The sequence below is a fragment of the Loxodonta africana genome, chromosome 6 (assembly GCF_030014295.1).
Source record: "Loxodonta africana isolate mLoxAfr1 chromosome 6, mLoxAfr1.hap2, whole genome shotgun sequence".
NCBI classification, from domain to species: domain Eukaryota; kingdom Metazoa; phylum Chordata; class Mammalia; order Proboscidea; family Elephantidae; genus Loxodonta; species Loxodonta africana.
In genome coordinates this window covers 115,516,911-115,538,427 of record NC_087347.1, presented here as the reverse complement: position 1 = coordinate 115,538,427, position 21,517 = coordinate 115,516,911, and the positions used below count along the sequence as shown (strand labels likewise).

General features: G+C 44.8%; 1 protein-coding gene across 6 annotated transcripts in view; it reads left to right on the top strand.

Moving 5' to 3' along the window:
- The window catches only part of MGAT5 (alpha-1,6-mannosylglycoprotein 6-beta-N-acetylglucosaminyltransferase), a 430,917-nt gene that overhangs the window by 43,307 nt on the left and 366,093 nt on the right, over positions 1 to 21,517 (top strand). The window contains exon 1 of one of the 6 annotated variants that reach the window (XM_023543014.2): positions 9,613 to 11,505. The exons of the other annotated variants lie outside the window; for them this stretch is intronic. The gene's annotated coding sequence lies outside the window, so the exon portion shown is untranslated. Of the gene's footprint in view, positions 1 to 9,612; positions 11,506 to 21,517 lie in introns of those variants that run through there. 6 annotated transcript variants of the gene reach the window in all.

The following is a 21,517-nucleotide window of genomic DNA, read 5'->3' as shown; positions in this document are numbered from 1 at the left end:
CTGAGACTTCTGTTAGGCTCTTATAAAAGTGTTTGTGATACTGGTTAGTCTGCCATTTTCCTTGTGAGCTCACTTTTGAGGATTCCTTTTCTCAGTCTTTAATGTGCTTAAGGAGAATTTGGGGCATCCTAAATTATGCTGTGATGTTTGCTTAATGTTAACACCAGCCATTATGAACTTCCCCCACCCACATTTCAGATATTCTTAAGCCAAAGGAAATGAGATCTGAGAACGTTGAGAATCAAAATGTTTGAGTCAGGTCATTTCACAACGCCCCCTTGTGATGATGGAATGAGACTCCTTATTTGAAGATGATGATGGACCAGCGGTGGGGCCACCAGCCAGAATCTCCCTAACCTGTCTGCTTTTGGGGTTGCTGGGGCTACCTGTCTCTCACTTCTGGGACCTGCCACTGCTTCTTCAGCAGCCATGTGCCTGCATGCTGGATCCCACGGTGCCGTTCTCTCCTGCATTTAGCCTATTGTATCACTTTGAGTGGGTTATTACTTCAGGGATGGGAGAAATTTAAAGAGTCAGCTGTGGAGTCCTTAGAAAAATGTGGCTATGTAGAAAAATAGGCCTTTGAGTTATTTTAGTTCAGTCTGTTGCTGCCATAAGTGGCTGTGGTGGTGTCTGCGCATTACAGGAAAATATTTCATCGTTTAGTTAAAAATAATTACCTTTTAATTTATAACTGCAGTTTCAACCCAAATGTTAACGAACTTTGGGCTTTTTTCTCTTGATTTTCTTCTCTCTCTCTCCCTCCCCTGCCCTTCTCTCTTTCTCCCTTTCTTCTTTCATTCCCTGAGAATGATTTTGTAACATCAAACTTTGTTTTGAAGTTCTTAGTTATGTCTTCATTGGTCAGATGGGATACTAGTATGGCATGTATGCACATTAGCGCTAATTCAGGAAGAGAGCCTAGGACTGTACCTGAAGTAGAATAGCCACTCAATATGTGGTCAATGCTGTTTTCAACTCAGATTAAATTTAAAAAAAAAGTTCAGGTTCTGTGTAGGCAGCGTGGCACCATATGAAAACGAGCCTATTGATTGAACACTTAGAAAGTTTCAAAAAGCCCCTTTTACATCCCAGGATATTGGCACTCATGTGATGGATGTCTTGAGGCAGATAAAACAGTTGAGGCTTTTTAGTGGAGGAAACAAGGATCTTTTCACATGAAGTGGTACTTGAAAAATATTGCAGTAATTAAAATGTACAGTGTAGCTAGTTCTCAGGAAATGTGTATTTTTTATGCTTCAAAGGAGCCTTACAGAGTTACTAAAAAAAAAGAAGAGAAGTCTCGTATGGAAATTAGCACGTGTGTGATTAAGATTGAAATTGTTTTCTCGTTCTCTTCCCTTCGCCTGAAGATCTTGTACCTCCTGGTGGAACAGATCTTGGGATAGGTGAGTCTTCCAAAGCCATTGTCTTTCCAGCACCCTCTCCTCTTTCTCCTCCCTCTAAACCTGGGAGGCTGAGCTTAAATGGGGAAAAAAAAAATCTTTATAGACATTGAATTCTAACTGAAATTTAATATTTTCTTCAGTTATGAATGTAGTCAACAAACCAAAGTAGTGTTGAAGTACCCAACTTTGTTAGTACAAAACCCATGACACATTACAGTTACTGCAGACACTAAATATTATCAGCGCTCATCACTACATCTAAATGATGAGAGCTGACAGACCCGCTTTTAGATCTTGTTGCTTGGTGTGTTAATAACGTACCTGAAGTACTCATATTACAATATCAGAATTTAAAAATATTGTTGTAACCGTATTCAAGTATAATTTATTTCCTTTTTGCTTTATTTTGTGCATTTAAAAACATTTTTTGGAGAACATGCCCATGAGCTTCACCAGATTGCCAAAGGGGCCCATGGAGTACAAAAATCAAGACTCCTGCCCTTCACCTGTGGCCTAAACTGTACCCTAATGGACTAGTGGAGTGATTCTCAACCCTAGCTGCACACTAGAATTGCTTGATGGAGTTTTAAACACCCCAGTGCTTAGGCTAAACCCCAAACCAATTAAATGAGAATCTCTGGGGATGAGGCCCAGATGATTACAGGTGATTCCTGTGCACAGACAGGGGTTAAGATCCATTGGTCTAAATGTTCATATAAACTAATCTACTTCCACCCTTGTTCCTTTCTTTTCCTTTAAATAAGAAATTAAGTTCTGTGCTCATGGTAGAAAATTAAAACTGTACAGAAGAGCATAGCTTTCTTACCTTTCTAGAGATAAGTATTTTTGACAATTTCTGTGCATAAAGAATCATTATAGAGATATACAGCCACACACATCCATGATGGAATTACACTATGTATGTTATACTGTACTAAGGTCCCTGGGTGCCACAAATGGTTTACACTGGTCTTCATGAGTTGCAATTGAATCGATGGCAACAGGTTTACTAACCAAAAGGTTGGTGGTTCGAACCCATCTAGCGGCCCCTCAGAAGAAAGACCTGGTGACCTGTTCCTACAAAGATTATAGCCAAGACAATCCTATGGGCCTCAGTTCTACTCTGTAACACATGGGGTCGCTATGAATTGGAATCAACTCTAGGGCAATGGGTTTGGTCTTGGGTATATGTATATATGTTTGTATACTATATAAGTTTTTTCACTTATAACTTCATAACTAATTTCTGAGCTAGGATGGCTCTTGAGATTAAAATTCTCTTTTTTTTTTTCCTTTGGTGTTCTTGATTTGCCAAAGGCAGGGCAACCTGATCCCCTTAGGCTCAATTCAGGCATAACTTGGAGACTATGTATGCTTATTTCCCCCTTTGTAGAAATAGTACGGTAGAGAGTAAAGGACAACCTTGAGGTCGGACAGATATGGGGTGTGGGACTTTGGGCAGCTTGCTTAAATAACTTCTTTGACTTTGTTTACTCATCTGATAGGTGGAGGTAAAGAAGCTCCCTTACAGAGCTGTTATAAAAAGTATACAGGGTCAGTGGCAGCTAGCTACTATCATTATCTTTCTTGTGGACTGTTTTCCCCAAAGGCGCTTGAAATGTTCCATGCGCTCTCAGTTTTCTTTCTTTTTTAGTAAGAAGGTTGTGGAAAGTGCAGGAGGAGGAAAAATACCCCTGTGCATCCAACATGGCGAATGTAACTAATGTCGCAGATATGTATGTGAAATTCATGTACAATTAAGCATGAAATGATTGGAATGGCAAATGTTTTGCGATGTATATTTTGTCAAACATAAAAAAAAAAAAAGGTCTCTGTGCATCTACTAGGAGCCCTGGTGGTGCAGTGGCTAAAAGTGCTCAGCCGCTAACCAAAAGGTCTGTGGTTTGAACCCACTAGCTACTCCATGGGAGAAAGATATGGCAGCCCGCTTCTGCAAAGATTTACAGCCTTGGAGACCCTAAGGGTTGCTATGAGTCAGAATTGACTCAACGGCAATGGGCTTGGCTTGGGGGTGCATCTACTACGCACAAGGTTTAGGGACCCTAAAGCCCTTCATCTGGTTGGATTAGGAAGTGGACCCAAGGCCACACTGATGTTGAATTAACCTTGTCAGCTCTTCTGCATCCTAGTCCATATACTCAGGTTAGCAGACTCTTAGAAATGGCCTCCACTTGCTTACAGATACACGTCCTTATATTTCCTCTCACTTGCAATTACATTTAGAATGAGTGTCAGTATCAGAGCCTGTGGCAGGAAACAGAAGTGATCCCAGATGGTGCAAGTGTAGACTAATGAAAGGAATAGTTACAGAAGTCTGGGTGGGTCAAGGAACCACTGAGTACATGAGGTATTCAGTGACTGACAAGAGTGAGGGACCCACAAGAGTGAGGAACCGTTGTCACTTCTCGGGCTCAGGGGGCAAGGGGAGGAGGTGGGTGGAGCTAATTGGAGCCCAGTGACACTTTGAGGGAAGGCTGCCAAGCAAGAGCTGTAGTTGAGGAAGAATGGAGCTACTCTCAAGAGGTGGCATTCAAGGAGGAAGGGAGCTGGGAAGAAATAACCTGACTTCTTTCCTTCTTCCTCCAACTCTCCTGACTGGACCTCTGGCTGTCTGAACCATCTAGAAGCCAGCAGGTAAAGAAGACTAGGTGTAGTAGTCTACAGAGGTCAGCTGGCCAGGGTACAAAATAGGGCTAAAAATGGATAGGGAGTGGTGCAAACAGAATAACCAGATAACCATTGCAGAGTTTGTTAGATACAAATGCGTGGCAGAGTGCTGACACTGAGATGGTACAAAGTAGAGGTTATTTTCTTTCCCTTCCCCTCCTTTTTTTTTTTTTTTTTTTCCCCTCCTAGGATTTGGATAGTATCTTGCTCTCCTCTTTCTTAAAGCATCAGGAAAGCCATTGTGGCAGAGGGAGAAGGAATAAAAGCTTCACATACTAAAAACCAAACCCTCGAAATCGTAATCTACCCTGTTTTCTTGAACTCTGGCTCTCCAGCTTCCATACAGAAAGTTCATCCATGTAAGTTATCCCCTAGCGCCCTCCTCCTTCCCAGACATTCTACACCTAAGTTTGTGCCTGCAGCTGGCCAGGCAGGACACCAAAGATACGAGGCCTAGGAGATGTTAACTTGGAAACTCCTACTCTTGTTTTTCCTGCCACCCGTGCCTGGAGATTGCCAGTTGTCCTCTGGCAGGACGAGGGGGGCAGTCCAAGACCACACCGGTGCTGAATGATCCTCCTGCATCGGAAACTTCGCGGTTGGGCTTCTCAGAGCTCAAGAGAAGACCTGGCCAACATCAGTTTGAGCCTTCTATTATGTTAAAAAACTGAGAAAATGCATAACCCAGGGTTAAAAACTCTATAGAGAATTTTAAATGTTTCCATGGAACAACCGAATGCTCTTCAACACAAAGAAGCTTAATACAATATAATCATGCTTTTCATGAGATAATTATAGGAGTTAGAATAATAAGGAGACAGAGCACACTATAGGTGGTTTTGGTCTGGGAGTCGGATGTAAAGTCAAGGTTATATGATGAGTATCTTCTGTTTTCAAACCAATATTGTGTCTCTGTGAAGCTATATGACCCCGTTGGGAGAAAATATAAAAAGTCTGAATCTGAGGCTGTTGTGAATTGGATTCTTGCCAAATCAACCCTATTTGTCTCTGTTCTGTATACTTGGATTCGCGTTGCCTCTGGGCCTTCTCAGACCTAGGCTTAGAAAGATCCGAGGTTGGAGTATGTCTGGATTTTGCATAGTCACGAGGCTGATAGGGCCTGAGTGTTAAAGAAGATGTGTTGAAGCCCTGACTCCTGTACCTTGAATGTAACCCCCTTTGGAAATAGGGTTTTTTGTTATGTTAACGCAGTCATACCTGAGTAGGGTGGAACCTAATCTCTTCTGAATGGTGTCTTGTAAAGGGAAGTATCCAAACCAAAAAACCAAACCCAGTGCCTGTCTCCAGTGGATTCCGACTCATAGCAACCCTATAGGACAGAGTAGAACTGCCCCGTGGAGTTTCCAGGGAGCGCCTGGTGGATTCAAACTGCCGACCCTTTGGTTAGCAGCTGTAGCACTTAACCACTATGCCAGCAGGGTTCCTGGTAGCAAGTGGTTAAGAGCTACAGCTGCTAACCAAAAGGTGGGCAGTTTGAATCCACGAGGCACTACTTGGAAACCCTATGGGTGTAGTTCTACTCTGTCCTTTAGGGTCACTATGAGTCAGAATTGGCTCAACAGCAATGGGTTTTTTTTTTTTTTTTTGGTTATAGACACAGGCAGACACATACAGAAGGGGAAGACACCATGTTAGGATCATCTGCAAGGCAGGGAATGCCAAGAAATGCCTGAGCTACAGAAGCTAAAAGGAGCTTTGGTGGCACAGTGGTTAAGCACTCAACTGCTAACCTAAATTTTGGCGATTTGAATCCACTAGCCGCTCCACGGGAGAAAGATGAGGCAAGTCTGCTTTTGTGAAGATTTATAGCCTTGGAAATCCTATGGGACAGCTCTACTGAGTCCTACAGAATTTACTCAGCAGTGGGTTTGTAGAAGCTAAAAGAGATAAGGATCTCTCCCCAGAGCCTGGAGAGAGAGAGAGAGCGCATGCGTGCGTCTAGCCCTACTGATTCCTTCAATTTGGACTTCTAGCCTCCAAAACTCCGAGACAATAAATTCTTGTACTTTAAAGCCACCCACTTGTGGTATTTTTGTTTCAGCAGCACTGGGTAACTAAGACAGTGAGGTGGACCATCTCAGTAAACTTGTTGAGCAGAGGGGCTGGCTCACCACCATGTTGTCAGCTTGTCTTTCTCACTGCTCGTCAGTAGAGACTTCATCAAAGAAGGGGAAGGAAGTAAATGTAAAAATGATGTCTTTTCTATTTTTTTTTGGTAATGAACTGTCTTTTGAAAGATTTGAGGACCAGAGACTCGAGTGATGAAAGTGGTGGCTTATGTTTTATTTCCAAGTTACATGCAGATGTGATTGAAACTCTCTTAGTTTAAAAGTATGAATCATTTTCCTACTCTAGCTCTCTGTCAGCAGTGCATTAATGAAAAAGGGCATGGTTTGTCAGCCTTGGTTGCTTAAGAAGGACTGAAAATCCAAAACACCGTGTGTTACAAAATAGAACCGTTCTATAGAGTTTTCTTGACAGTAATCTTTACGGATCACCAGGCTCTTGTTCTGTGGCCACTGGGTGGGTTTGAACCGTTAACCTTTAGGTTAGTAGTCAGGTGCAAACCATGTGCACCACCCAGGGACCTAGAAGGACTGAAGCAGCCTGTTACAAAGGCAGATGTCTGAGCCCCATCTCTCAAGTATTTTGCGTGGAGTCCACATTGTAAACACAGATCCCCAGGGTTCAAGAACTACACTTTATAAACTATGTTATACCGGTTGACCTAGATGTCTCCCTGAGACGGAGGTTCCCAGGCCCCAACTACTTGGTCCTTCAAAGTGTGTGGATGTGTCTAGGAAACTTCTGTGGTTTTGCTTTGGTCCAGTTGTGCTGACTTTCCCTACATTGTATGTTGTCCTTCCCTTCACCAAAGTTGACACTTGTCTACTATCTAGTTAGAGACTTCTCCTCCCTCTCCCTCCTTACCCACATAACTGTCAAAGAATTCTTTTTCTGTGTATAAGCCTTTTCTTGAGTTCTTATAATAGTGGTCTCATACAATATTTGCCCTTTCGTGACTGACTTATTTCATTCAGCATAATGCCCTCCAGAGTCATTCATGTTGTGAGATGTTTCTTGGATTCATCATTGTTCTTTTTCGTTGCATAGTGTTCCATTGTGTGTACGTATCATTAAAAAAAAAAAAAAGTTCTACTTCCCACTTCGGTGAGTAGCATCTAGAGACTTAAAAGCCTGAGAGTGGCCATCTAAGATACATCTATTGTTCCCGTCTCACCTGGAGCAAAGGAGAATGAGGAAAATCAAAGACACAAGTGAAATACTAGCACAGAGGACTAAAGGATCAAGTGAACCAGAGACACCACCAGCCTGAGACCAGAAGAACTAGATGGTGCCCAGCTACCACCACTGACCACCCTGGCAGGGATCACAACAGAGTGTCCCGGACAGAGCAGGAGAAAAATGTAGAACAGAATTCGTATTTACATAAAAAGACCAGACTTCCTGGTCTGACAGAGACTGGAAGCACCCCCGAAACTGTGGCTCCTGGACGCTCTGCTAACCCATAACTGAGACCATTCCTGAAGTCTACTTTTCAGACAAAGACAGGCCTATAAAACAAAAAATAACACACATGAAGAACATGCTTCTTAGTTCGATCAAATATACGAGACCAAATGGGCAGCTCCTGTCCAAGAGCAAGACGAGAAGGCAGGAAGGGACAGGAACTGGATGAGTGGGCACAGAGAACTGGGAGTGGAAAGGGAGGGTATACTGCCCTATTTTGGGAATTGCAACCAATGTCACAAAACAATATATGTGTAAATTTTTGAATGAGAAATTAGCTTGAGCTGTAAACTTTCACCTAAAGCACAATTAAGAAATAAATAAAAACGAAAAGTGAAAAAAAAAAAAAAAGAACTACACTGTAACATGGGATATTGATCCCCATAAAAGCCTTTTTTTTAAGATTCTGGGGCTTGCTAAGAGATCTTTGGTCTTTTTTTTTAAATCAGATTTGTAAAATTCCTTCTGGCCCTTCCTTGTGCAGACTTTTCTGTACTCCAGGCAGCTTGTCATTGGCAGGGCAGATGCACCAGCTGCAATTTCTCTGGAGAGGACCCCTGGTGTCACATGGTGGGAGTCCCTGTCTTATTTAAAAACAAAGAAATAAAAGCCTCCATCGAACTCTGTGGTCTCCCTGAAGAGGTCTGAGAAGTAATCCATTGGTGTCTGTTTGTTTCAAGCCTGTGTTGTTATTAATCCTGTTACAAATGATAATGCTTTCCATTTACGGGCTTGCCATCTCGGAGGAGTTTTATGTACTGTGTACTAGACCCTGCTGGGTGATTAAGCCACTCACTCGGCTTCTTACGGGCCACTCGAGAACGATTTGCTCATAGCAGACTATTGTACTTCTCGGAGAGCTTGCTGAGTGGTGTGTTAACTGTTGCTTATGGTATCTTGGTAAGGGAGGGTTTCTTGGGTCCTAATGCTAGGGCAGTTGAGACCAAGGGACATGTGGGGAGTCACTGATTCCTTGGAAGTTGTCGGTCCCATACTATTCTAATACCTTTTCTCACATCATAGAAGCTTCTTGGCCCCTTCTAATGGGGCCAGCGTAGGGCTGTAGCCCTTGCTATTTAAGCTTTATTATCCTATGGGAAAAAATACTGAGAACCCTACAAATAAGAGGTACTTAATTTAATAAATTTTTAAGCAAGAGGAAGACACACCATTTTTTCACTCACCAGGTTTTAAAATTTAAATTTATAATACAGGGACCCTGTGGCCGTGTGAGGCAGTGAGCATCAGGAGGAGGAATAGGGGGCAAACCATGGTGGGAGGAATGGACGGTCGGTCATATGCAAGAGAGTTTTGTAGGGATAACTGCCCACTTCATAACCTTTCAAAATAAAGCCTTGCAATCTCTGAGATCCATATGGCCTTTCCACAGCTGTAGTAATAAGTGAGCCTGTGTCTTTTCCATCAAGACAGGACATATGCTAGATGCACTTTGCTGTCCCTGATGGACATAAGGAAGTGGTCCTCCCACTGCCCATCCCTTCCCTCCCTTCTCCTCCCCTAGAGGCCTACAGGGTTAACTACCCTGGGTCTACAGACTCCACCGCTGGCCCCTGCCTAGTGTGTTCAGACATGAAGGTCAGAGAATGAAAGCAAGTCTCCCCTTGATAAATGGAAGCCCAGAGGTACCTGATTAAACCCATCAAGGATGACAGGAAGCCCAGCAGGTCCCTTGGTCAGTTGGAGAGTCCCAAGCCAACATAGACCTCAGGCTGGTGTGTACCACATCTGGCCTGATTCTTAGGCTCCATAAGGGGACTGGCATGAAGCCGCCATACTCCCTCACCCCCATCACTCTTTTTTTTTTTTCTTTTCAGAGTTGTTGCTGGGTGAAAACCCCAAATTCTGCTTGGTGCAACTCATCTCAGCCAATAAATGAGAGACCAAGGCAGGAGAATAGAAAGGTGCCTTTAATTTGTTGCACAAGGAAATGAGCAATCGGGACTGCTGCTGCCATGACTGTTCAGCAAGGGCAAGGGGAAAGGTTACTTTTAAGGGGTTTACAAGTAGGAAGTTCATACAAGTTACATCAGCAACATTCTTAATCATACTATGCAGGCGCAATGGGATTTACGTATAACTTCATACATTGCATGTTCATAAAATGGTGGTTAAATTTCACCTGGAAGCTGGGAAGTTATTATGTATGAAGTATCTGATGAGCAAAAAGGTTATCCTGAATGTTGACATGGCATCTAAACTAGTTTCTTCCAGTTTCCTCTAGTTTTGGGGAAGAAGTTAAGAAGAAGGGAACCAGAATTTTAATGTAAAGCTATGGGGCATGTCAAGCAAAGGTACCAGGATTCTAATGTAAAGCTATGACGGGGTGTGCCAAGCAAGCTGCATGAGGCCGTGGAATTTTCCTGAGTCTGGAGACCTCTGTCTTAAATTCAGCTAACACTGTCCCTGGAGTCCCTGGGTAGTTGCGTGGTTAATGCACTTGGCTGTAGACTGTTCAAATTCACTCAGGGGCTACTTGGAAAAAAGGCCTGGAGAACTACTTTAGAAAAATCAGCAGTTGAAAACCCTGTGGAGCACAGTTCTACACTGACACACATGGGTTACCATGAGTCAACGTCATTTGGTTTCTTTAACACTGATTATACCCCCAAACTCTAAATCTTGCCCAAGGAAGTGGTGTAATACCAGGCCTCTCCAAGTCCCATACTATTTTCCCAAGCCATAGGGGGCACTTTTCTGGAAACATAAGCCTCCCAGAAAAATGTGCTGTCGTACCCTCACTAACGAACTATGAGGCAGTCAAGGTGATTAAAGGGAAACTGCTTGGTAAAATGAACTGGAAGCCTCTTTTTATTTGTAAGTTTTAATCTGATCCATGTGTTTACTGGGGATACTGTGATGAGGTCTCTTGGCCATTTGTGACCTTTCCTGGGGATAACAACATCCATTCTAAACAAAGAACAGACTATTTCCTCAGAATGCTAAAGTTGAGGCAGAACAGTGCCTCAGATTGAAGAGACCAAGTGCTGATATTTCTGTCACAATCCCAGCCCTGTGTTTTGAGTCTGCCCTATAGAAGAGGGAGAGCTCTTTTCAGCCCTTATTCCAATTCTCTGATGGAGGAAGGAGGGGCTCTTTTTCCCTTAAGTTCCCTGATCCAGTCTTGAGAGAGTGTGAAAATGAAGGGGGACTTCCCCTTGAGCATGTAGGATGGGAAGGATAGGTCAGGGTACACTGACTTTGTTCACAGTCATGAGTTTTAGGACTTGTTAAGTAGGACTTGGGAGAGTCCACTTTTTCCTTTATTGCTCAACATCTCTTTGGCTTAGACATCTCTGCTGTCACCACCCCGGCTGAGGCCACCCCATTTCTTGCCCGAATGACACAGTGGCCTCTGCTTCCATTTCCTCTCCCTGCCTTCATGGTCACCACCCGTCTGTCAGTTTGTTGTAGTATGGTGGCTTGTGTGTATCTATGATGCTGGAAGGTATGCCACCCATATTTCAAATACTAGCAGGGTCACCCATGGCGGACAAGTTACAGCAGACTTTCCAGACTAGGAAGAAAGGCTTGGTGATCTACTTCTAGAAATTAACTGATGGAAACACTATAGTGCTGTAAGATGAGCCTCCTAGGTTGGAAGGCATTCTACAATGGCTGCAACAATGAACTCAAACATACCAACGATCATGAAGATGGTACAGGACCGGGCAGTGTTTCGCTCTGTTCTACATGAGGTCACCATGAGTTGGCAGTGACTTGACAGCAGCTAACAACAACAACACTCTACAGAGCATTGGAGTGAGCTTTTGAAAATGCAAACCAGATCATTTCCATCCATCCACTGCTGTCCGCTTTCCTGCTGGGAGGCAGTATGGTGAGGCGGTCGAGAGGCGGTCGAGAGGTTGGGTTCTAACGTTATTCTGACAGGGTTCCAATCCTTTGCTGGCTGGGTGACTTTGGGCAACGTAATAACTCTGGCCTCATCTGTGAAATGGAGATGATGATTATAATAGAACCTACTTCTGGGTTGTTGTTAAGAATTAAAATTCTTTGCGAAGCACTTACAACAGTGCCTGACGCATAGTAAGTGCTGAAGTTACTGTTTCTGTTGTCAATATTATACATAAAATTCAGAACTATATTTATTAAGCTTAGACTCCAATACAGACTCTTGGCCCTGCCCATGAGGCCCATGAGACCTGGCCTCTGGCAACTTCTCCAGCCTTATCTCCCACAACTCCTTTTGCCTCCCTACTGTTTCCTGGCCACACTGGCTTTTTTTCAGCTCCTCCAAAACACCAAGCTCTCTCCTGCTTCAGGGCCTTTGCACAAGCTTGTCCTCTACCGAGAATGTTGACTTTCTTCCCTGTTTGCCTGGCCAATTCTTGCTCATCCGTCATATCGCAGCTTAAATGTCCTTGTGATTAGATTGAGAACCCACCCTATATTGGTATGACCTCAACTGATCGATTGATTACATTATATTAGATTGCATTATGAAAGTTGATTACATTACATTACAGGTTATCTGCTTTTCCTAAGTCTTGCTTATTTAATCACATGTAACTATTCCATAACATCAACTAGATTACTGTTAGGCCAAACCACTGAGAACCATAGCCTAGCCAAGTTGACACATAAAATTAACCATCACAATGTCCCTTCCTCCAGGAAGCCTGCCTCCTTTGACCACTGAGGTGAAAGTAGATCCCATTATTCTCTGTAGTATCCTCCCATTCTTTTCCTTTATACCATTTGCCACAGTTTGTAAGTATTTATTCACTTGTAGGTATAATAGATGGATCCTACATTTTATGCTGCATGAAGCCCAGGATGGGTCTGTAGCATGTAGCTGCCTCAGCCTGTAGCACAGGCCTGGCCTTTGGCCTCTACTTCTCTCTCATGTGATGAATGAATGCTGTGACCGCAGACTGCCCCAGCTTCCTCTCTGGGCCCACAGTCGATGGATGACGTTCTGTTCATTTGTAGACAGAAAGCCTTCAGGATGCTTTTCTAGGTCACAGGTCAGCCGTGAAGGGTAGAAATATATAGCTCAGTGGTTCTCAAATGGTTGCATGCATCAGAAACACCTGGAGGCATCGTTCCACCAGATTGCGGAGCCCTACCTCACATCACATTTTCTGTTTCTGTAGGTCTGGGGTGAGACCCAAGAATTTGCAGTTCTAATAATAAGCTCCCAAGTGATGCTGGTGCTGCTGGTCCGGGGACCCCACTTTGAGAACCACTGGTACAGAGATACAGATAGCAAAACAATTGCCCTAACAGCATCCAGAGGTCTACTAGATCACGATAGCTGAAAGGGAAATAAAAGCTTGTTAAGGGTGATCCAGCTTAGAATGTCCTATTCTGGGTCCCCTTCCCTTCCCCTGTCTGTGATTTTGTTAATGACCTCAGAGTGGAAAAAGCTGTTCTTCTTAGGTCTTTTGTTACTCAGGTGGTAAATTTCAGAACTAGAAAGATTCGAGATCCAGGGTCCCCCAGGAGAAGACTGTTTGAGAGGAGCTCATCCTAACTGTGTTGTAAAGGTGCCAAAGCAAGGATCCCAGTGGTGTGATTGATTCTAAATTTAGGACTAGTTATTGATGGCAACTCCTTGTGCTACTCACACTAGAAATACTCTTGTCAAGGACTCTTTTGTTGGCCCACTTGTGTTCCTCTTTGCTGACTGAGAGCCATAAGAAAGCTCTTAGGTTTATCAGTGGCCCTAGATCAGGTACACAGTTTCCAGGGGCAGGATTCCCTCCTTCTTCCTCAGGGCCACCATGATATTTTTCATGGGTTTTGGTGGCTTTTGATGGCCCAGGCAGCCCATTCCAGCCCTGTCAGGGAGGGAGATGGTAGCGTTACGGAGCGAGGACTTTGGAGTCAGAGTCATTCAGGTGTGATACTGCTCTCCTGGCACTGTGCCTGAGGTAACTAGCTTCTCACCAGTTTTTCTTGTTCTAAAAATGGGGATGGTGATATTTAGGGACGCGATGGTGTAGGGGTAAAGCAGAACCTCTGGATGCAGAGGAATCCAAGTTCAAATCTAAGCTTGCCGCTCTTTGCTGTGTGACCATGAGCCTGTGACTGAATCTTGTTGGCCCTCAGCATCCTTCTTCATGATATAGCCTTAAAATGGTACCCATCTCCTAGGATTCTTGGGAAGGTAAAGTGCTTGTGAAAATTGGTGGAATACAAGTCAAGTCTATAGAGTTTAGTTCATGGTGTGGTACCATTGCTGATTTCTTGGTTTTCACGAATGTATTATGATTATACGAAGCGTTAACATTAGGGGATGCTGAGCGAGGGATATGAGGACTCCCTGTACTATCTTTTCAACATTTCTGTAAATCTAAAATTATCCTGAAATGAGAAGTTGTCTTAGTCATCTAGTGCTGCCGTAACAGAAATACAAGTGGATGGCTTTAACAAAGAGAAATTCATTTTCTCACAGTCTAGTAGGTTACAAAGTCCAAATTCAGGGTGTTGGCTCTAGGGGAAGTCTTTCTTTCTGTGTTGGCTCTGGAAGAAGGTCCTTGTCCTCAGTCTTCCCCTGGTCGAGGAGCTTCTCAGGCGTGGGGACCCTATGTCTGCTCCTGGTGCTGCTTTCTTGGTGGTCTGAGGCCCCCCAACTCTCTGCTTGCTTGCCTTATAAAAGGTGATAAGGCCACACCCGAGGGAAGCTCCCTTTACCTTGAATCAGGTTGTTACAATCCCACCCTACTCCTCTCAACATAAAATTACAATCACAAAATGGAGGACAACCACACATGGCCTAACCATGTTGATACATTTTGGGGGGACATAATTCAATCCATGACAGAAGTTCATTAAAAAAATGTTTGTGAAGTGTTTAGCAAGGTGCTTGGGACTTAATTAGCCCTTAGTAAATGGTACTTATTACTGGTGCTACTAATACAGCCACAGTTACTCTACCAAAGGGCCATTAAATAAGCGTGCTGGGTCTAGCTGACTTCTTTGTAAGTGGTGTATTAGTTTGCTATTGCTGCTGTAATAAACTGCTCTAAACTGGGTGGCTGAAAACACTAGAAATTTATTATCTTAAAGGTCCAAAGTCCAGAGTGGCTCTCCCTAGGCTAAAATCAAGGTGTTGACGTGGTTGCATTCCGTCTAGAAACTCCAGGGAAGAGTGTGTTCCTTGCCTTTTCTGGCTTCTAGAGAGTGCCTATGTTCCTGAACCCCAGGCTCCTCCCTCGCATCACCAGGCCTCTGCTTCTGCCGCATGGCACAGCTCTTTCGGCTCCTTCTCTGACTCTGACCGACTCGCTTGTTGCCTCTTATAAGGATCCTCGTGATTATGGTGGGTCCACCTGGATGATCCAGGATCCTCTCCCCACCTGGATCTTTAACTTAATCACATCTGCAAAGTCCTTTTTGCCGTGTGGCATAACATATTGACCAGTTCTGGGGATTAGGATGTGGGTATCTTTGGGGGCCGTTCTTCTGCCTGCTACACATGCTAAGCTGTCTTCCTTCTCCTTTTCTCATTTGTGTACATCCCATAACCCCTAGAGAAGAGGGGCCTGTGGTTTGGGTTTGCGGATTTTTTTGTGTGGTTTTTTTTGCAGCCTGGGGCCAATGGTAAGCCTCAGTTTCTACTTTTGCAAAGTGTGGAATGCTGTCTGGCTTGCCGGAGCCGCCCCTGAAGGGTGGTGATGAAGGGTGTGGGTGCCTGTGCAGGTGTCAGTGTGGGGGTAGGTGGGAAGGACTGGGCTCCAGTGTTGTGTGGACACAGCTGGTCCTCCCTGGCACCCTCAAGCACCTGGTGCCTGATGGTGGTTTGCCAACTCTTCCAGAATGAACGATGAAGGGACAAACAGTGGAGGGTAGCTAGAGCTTGTGCGCACAAAGGCACCCAGTAGGCAGAGGTGGATTAACCAGTAAGCCAGGTATGCACGGGCTTAATTGTGTCTACTTACTAATCTGTGGTGCACACTTTCCATGGGTTTCACCACATGAAAGACGTGGTGAAAGACAGGTGAAATTGTGCACTATGGGTTTGTAAGTAAGCACAAGTAAGCCCGTGCTTGCCTTGCTTATTGAGTAATCTGTCCCTGCCAATGAGGGCTCTGGAGTTAGATGGTCTGGGTTTATGTCCTGGCCCCACCCCTTCTCAGCTGTGTGACTTTCTGCAGGCTACTGTAACTCTCTGTGCCTCTGTTCCTTCATCTAAGAATGGGGTTAGTAATGGTAGCTCCAACGGGTTGTTGTAAAAGATAAGTATACTTAGAAAGCACCTGACATGTTAGTGAGTGTTCAGTCATGCTAGCTGCTGCCGTGATCCTGTTTCAGGCTGTGATTGGCCAGGAGGCTCTGAGCACACTTAATAGTTTTAGCCAAGAACATCTAGGAGCCTGGAGGCAAGCCTGGGAGAGGAAAGAATGAGAACAGCTGCAGGTGGGGTGCATGCAGTTACGGAGGCTAGGGGCAGAGAGATGCAGGGAGTATTTGGGGCTGGACAGTATTGGCAGCTCCTTATAGAAATTCAATGAGGCAGTGGTGGTTCAGTGATTGAATTGTTTCCTTTCATATGGATTTCCAGTCAATGCCTCTAATGTGCAGCCACCACCCACCTGCCAGTGGAGGCTTGTGTTGCTATGATGCTGAACAAGTTTCAGCGGCACTTCTGGACCAAGATGGAGGAGGAAGAGAGGCCTGGTGATCTGCTTCTGAAAATTAGTCAGTGAAAACCCTGTGGATCACAATGGTTCGAGCCGTAACTGATCATGGGGATGGTACGGGACCAGACCGCGTTTTCTTCTGTTGTGCATGGGGTTGCCATGAGTTGAGGGTCAACTTGATAGCAACTAACAACAACACAGAAATTCTAGGCCCTTGTGCAGCACATCAGACACTCAACCGGATTGGCCTCCCTCAGCCTGCATCGGAGGCAGTGACTGCCCTTTGGTCAGTTGAATGAGCAGGGCTCACGTAAAGTCCTTTCAGCAGGATTGTGCCCAGTGTACAATCTGGGCCTGTCCTGGGGGCTGGGCTGGGCCTGGGAGCAGTGGGGAGGAAGTGAAGTCGTTTTTTTCAGCTTTGTGGAAGGATCATCTCCTAGAAGATGCATGTTTCTGGTGAGAACCTTGTTACCTGGTAACCCATTTAATGTCTGGATCCTGGCCTCTTGCCTTCTCCTCTCCCCTCCCCTCGGGCAGCTGAGGGACTTGAGCCAAGGACTAGTGCCTCCTTGCCTCCTGAGCCGCAGGCACTCTAGCTTGGAGGAGGCGGAAGCCTGGGACCACACAGCCTCCAGAAAGGTGAGAGTGAGAGTAGCAGGACTCTCTTCTGCTCAGACTTCCCTCTGAGTTTGCAAAAACTTGCAAATTTATCTGAAGAGTAGAGGTTTTTTTTTTCCCCCCAGGAATGGTATGATCCTGGTTTGGGACGGCCTTTCATGGGGTGTTAACGTTTCATGTACTTGTTTGAGTATTCATTTCAAATCTTTGGCTTTTTCTCTCTCTCAGCATGTTGGGTGCCTTTTTTTGAGAATGATTTCACTCAGGAGATTAAAAAAGTAAATAAATAAAATAACTGGTAGGTCCAGTGTATTTTCCTGTCAGGAGTGACTTCACCAGTGCTCTGAGTAAATGTGGGAAGATATGAATATGTGGAGACTGGTAAAGTGACAAGTATGAGGATGCACATATCCCCCTTAAAGAAATGGATTTCCTCAGAGTTCTCAGTGAGGGAGTTTTCCCATGCTCACTGTGTGAAAGCCTTTCGCTGCTGACCAGAGGGCGTCAGCATAAACAGTGAGGGCCTGGTTTATGGACTCCCCAGAAGAACGTGAGTGAAAAGGGCTGACAGTGATGTCAGCGAGGAGTAGCAAGGTGTTTTGTTTTTTTTTTTTCCTTCCTTTTCCGGTTGTATTAGGACTTTGAATCAAAATAATTTTTAGTAAATACCACTGATGGAGTTGCTTACTACGTACTGGGAACTTCAGGTAGATCTCTTCATTTAATCTTTAGAATAACAGTGATTAGCCCTGTTTTACTGATGGAGATGGAGTCCCTGGGTGGTGTAGAGGGTTAACAGGCTCTGTTACTAAGTGAGGAGCCCTGGTGGTGCAGTGATTAAGAGCTTCTGCTGCTAACCAAAGGGTCGGCGGTTTAAATCCACCAGCCACTCCATGGAAACCCTATGGGACACTTCTTTTATGTCCTGCTGGGTTGGTACGAGTCAGAATCAGCTCAATGGCAATAGGTTTTTTTTTTTTAATTATTATTACTAACTGAAGGGTTAGAGGTTCAAGTCTACTCTGAGGCGCCACAGAAGAAAGGCCTGGCAATCTACTTCTGAAAACTCAGCCATTGAAAACCCTGTGGCAACTGGTACTGGTACTAGGACTGATGGAGATACTGAGGCCAAGTGGTTGAATGGTTTCTCCCAGAGATCCATAGCTAGGATCTGATCAGAGTTGGGGTTCGGAGCCAAAGACCCCATTATTTCTACTATTCCTTGTCTCTTTAAGGAGACTTACTCATCCAAAGAGGAGGAGGGGAAGAGATAACATTTACCGAAAGCCTGCTGCAAACTAGACACTGTGGTTAAGTGCTTTACCGTTATCTTTTTAACCTTCAGCACCCTGTGGGGTACTCTTATTGCCTCTGCTTCACAGAAGATGGAACAGAGGCTTAGGGATGTTAATTGCTTTGCCCGGTAAACGGTGGAGCTGGAACTCAGACGGCCTGACTCCAGAGCCTGGGCTCCTGTCTGTGGCAGAGCACCTCCATGGGCTTGCACACTTAACCTTAGCAAACTGTGCCTTGGAGGGGGATGACCTTAGTGGTCTGAGAATCCAGTATCTGAGTAATAGTGTATGAATAGAATATTGTTCATTGCTTGTAGAGTTGGTACCAACTCATGGCAACCTTTCAGGTAACAGAAAGAAATGCCGCCCAGTCCTCTGCCATCTCCATGATCGTTGGTATCATTGTTAATGAGTTTTCTTCCAATCCTGATGTCACGTTCTGCTTCACATAGTTCAGCTTCTCAGACTATTTGTTCATCACAGAGATTGAATAAGTAAGGTGACAGGATATAACCCCGCCGCCCACCTTTTCTGATTTTAAACTATGCGGTACCCTCTTGTTCTGTTCAGATGACTGCCTCTTGATTCATACACAGGTTCTGCATGGGCACAATTAAGTGTCCTGGAATTCCCATTCTTCATAATTACCCACAATTTGTTACGATTCACACAGCTGAATGCCTTCACGTAACCAACAGAATATGAATAGAAACTGTATTTTCAGTGAATTAATAAGTATTTGTTGAGTATCTGTTTTGTGTAAGATTATGTGTCTAAATGCTATAGGACGTTGAGAGATTCCAGGAAGCATAAGACATGCCCAGCTCTTGAGTTTACAGTCTGGTAATTATGGGTGTTAACCACATGCAGGAGAGAAGGGTCACTTCAGGTCCAGGAAAGTTGCCTAGAGTAGGTGTGTTATGCAAGGGTAAGTTGGGTCACAGAGGGAGGGGGGTCAGTAAAGCTAGGGAGAGAATGTTGACCTTCCTAATGAAAGAAGGCTTTGGAGGCCAGAATTTGATTTTAGAGATGGTGGTGTCTAAGCTGTTTTGAGAATGAAAAGGTGTGGCCTGGGGAGGTTTCCCTAGAATTCACCTGGCAGCTGTGATAAGGCTGGAGATAGGCCTGCCAGGTTAGGAAGCTGTTGTGAGCTTGCCACCACCAGTTGGCATTGAGTTGATTCCAACTCATGGTGACCCCATGTGTTTCAGAGTAGAACCCCGTAGGGTTTGCAGTGGCTGTGACCTGTCAGAAGTAGATTGTTAGGCCTTCCTTCCAAAGAGCCTCCGCGTGATCTCCAACTTCCAGCCTTTCTGTTTGCAGCCTCCCATGGGCACGTATTAACACTTTTACCACCCAGAGATTCCATTGTTGTGAGCTAGGCTGGAACTGTCATTGAGCTAGTTGACTGTGTTTCTTAACCGGAGGAGAGAATGCTGGGAAGAGAGGCAGAGAGGGGACCTACTGATACCACTGAGGTGGGAGCTCAGAGAGAGGAGAGAGCAACGAAAATTCAGGTTTCCATGGCTTTCATAGGCTCCAGGAGCAACATAGTTTATTTTTCCCCATCCAGTGCCCAGAATGATGAATTAGTTTGCATTTTTATTAGAAAACTTTCCACCTGAATTTGTTGCTTAGCTCACCAGAGTTCCTATTCACTGTCTTCTCAGAATGCTCCTTAGAAGCAAGGATGGCGAGACTTCATCTCTCATACTTTGGACATGTTGTCAGGAGGGATCAGTCCCTGGAGAAGGACATCATGCTTGGTAGAGTAGAGGGTCAGTGAAAAAGAAGACCCTCAAAGAGATGGATTGGCACAGTGGCTGCAACAATGGGCTCAAGCATAATAGGATAGTGCAGGGCTGGGTAGTGTTCCATTCTGTTGTACATAGGGTCGCTATGAGTCTGAATTGACTCGACAGCACCTCATGACAACACCAACCTTGTCATCGTGGTGGGCAAGGCCCAGGTCTGACCTGTATACCATTTTTAGTCTGGAACTGTCAAGGGGCTTGTCAGAATTACATAAAGGGGTTGGCAGTGAAGGTGAATTCTGATTTGGGTCCACCACTTCATAGACCAGCGTTAGCTGCTGTGGAAGGGCTGGCTTGGTGTGGGCTTGCAGTTCAGTCCTAGTAGCCTAAGGCCCAGGCCTGGGAGAGGGAGGAAAGCAGTGAAGAGCTGGGGAAGGGAGAGGAAGTGCCACATGCAGGGCACAGCAGTGGAAGATGAGCGTCAGTGGCCTTGCTACTTACCACTCTGGGGGCCCTACCCCAGGCTGTTGTTCCCTGCCAGCCAGCCGGGAGGCTCATCCCACAGTACCCAACACTGCACTTTAGATCCTTCCTGTAATTGGAGCTACATTCAGAGTTTTTCAAGTGTTTAATTCCAGGAAACATTTTGAATAATTCTTAGGTAAGTTGCCCGGGAGGGGAGTGGCTCTCTTTTTTTAGCCTGCTGTCAGACTGTCATTGTCACAGAAACTTGTCTCATTGCTCATTTTTCCAACTTTCAGTGATGCGATTGGGTGAGAGTGATTGGTACGAAATGCAGCAGTTAGAGGACTGGCTTTCTTGCACTTTTTTCTTTAATGCTTAGAAACAAGAACACATTCGGGGACCTTGTTTTGCCAAGGAGGAATAAAACCAAACCAAACCACACCCGTTGCCGTCAAGTTGATTCCAACTCATAGCGGCCTTATAAGACAAAGTAGAACTGCCCCGTAGGGTTTCCAAGGAGCGGCTGGTAGATTTGAATTGCTGATGTTTTGGTTAGCAGCTAAGCTCTTTAACCACTGTGCCACCAGGGCTCCCATAGCAGAGGTTAACTTCTCACCTGGAGACAGCTATGACGAGGTTGTTCCTGTCTAGGTGGTGTACGTAGGTGGTTGTGTTTGAGTGTTTCCCAACCTAAAGTCGCATAGGGTGGTTATTCCTGAGTGGAAGCGCTTAAGATAATTATTTCTTAGTTCCTCTCATTTCTGATGCTTCCTGTTCTACAAGGCTGGTAGTCTTGCTTTACTTAGGTTTGTTGAATGACTTAACTCCTCAAGAAATGTTATTCCTCACAAGACAGATATAAAGACACCTGAGTATGGCCACAGTGAGCCTAGCAAAGCCTATAATTAGTCCTGTGGTAAAGACGCTCCGTCCTCTTGCATGAATAGATGCTCACCTGAAATGCCTTTAGACCAGCACTGTCCAGTAGAGCTTTCTGAGAGGATGGAAATGGTCTATATCTGTGTTGTCCAATATGGTAGCCAGTAGCCATTTGTGGCTACTGAACACTTGAAATAGGACTAGTGCATCTGAAGAACCAAATTTTAAGT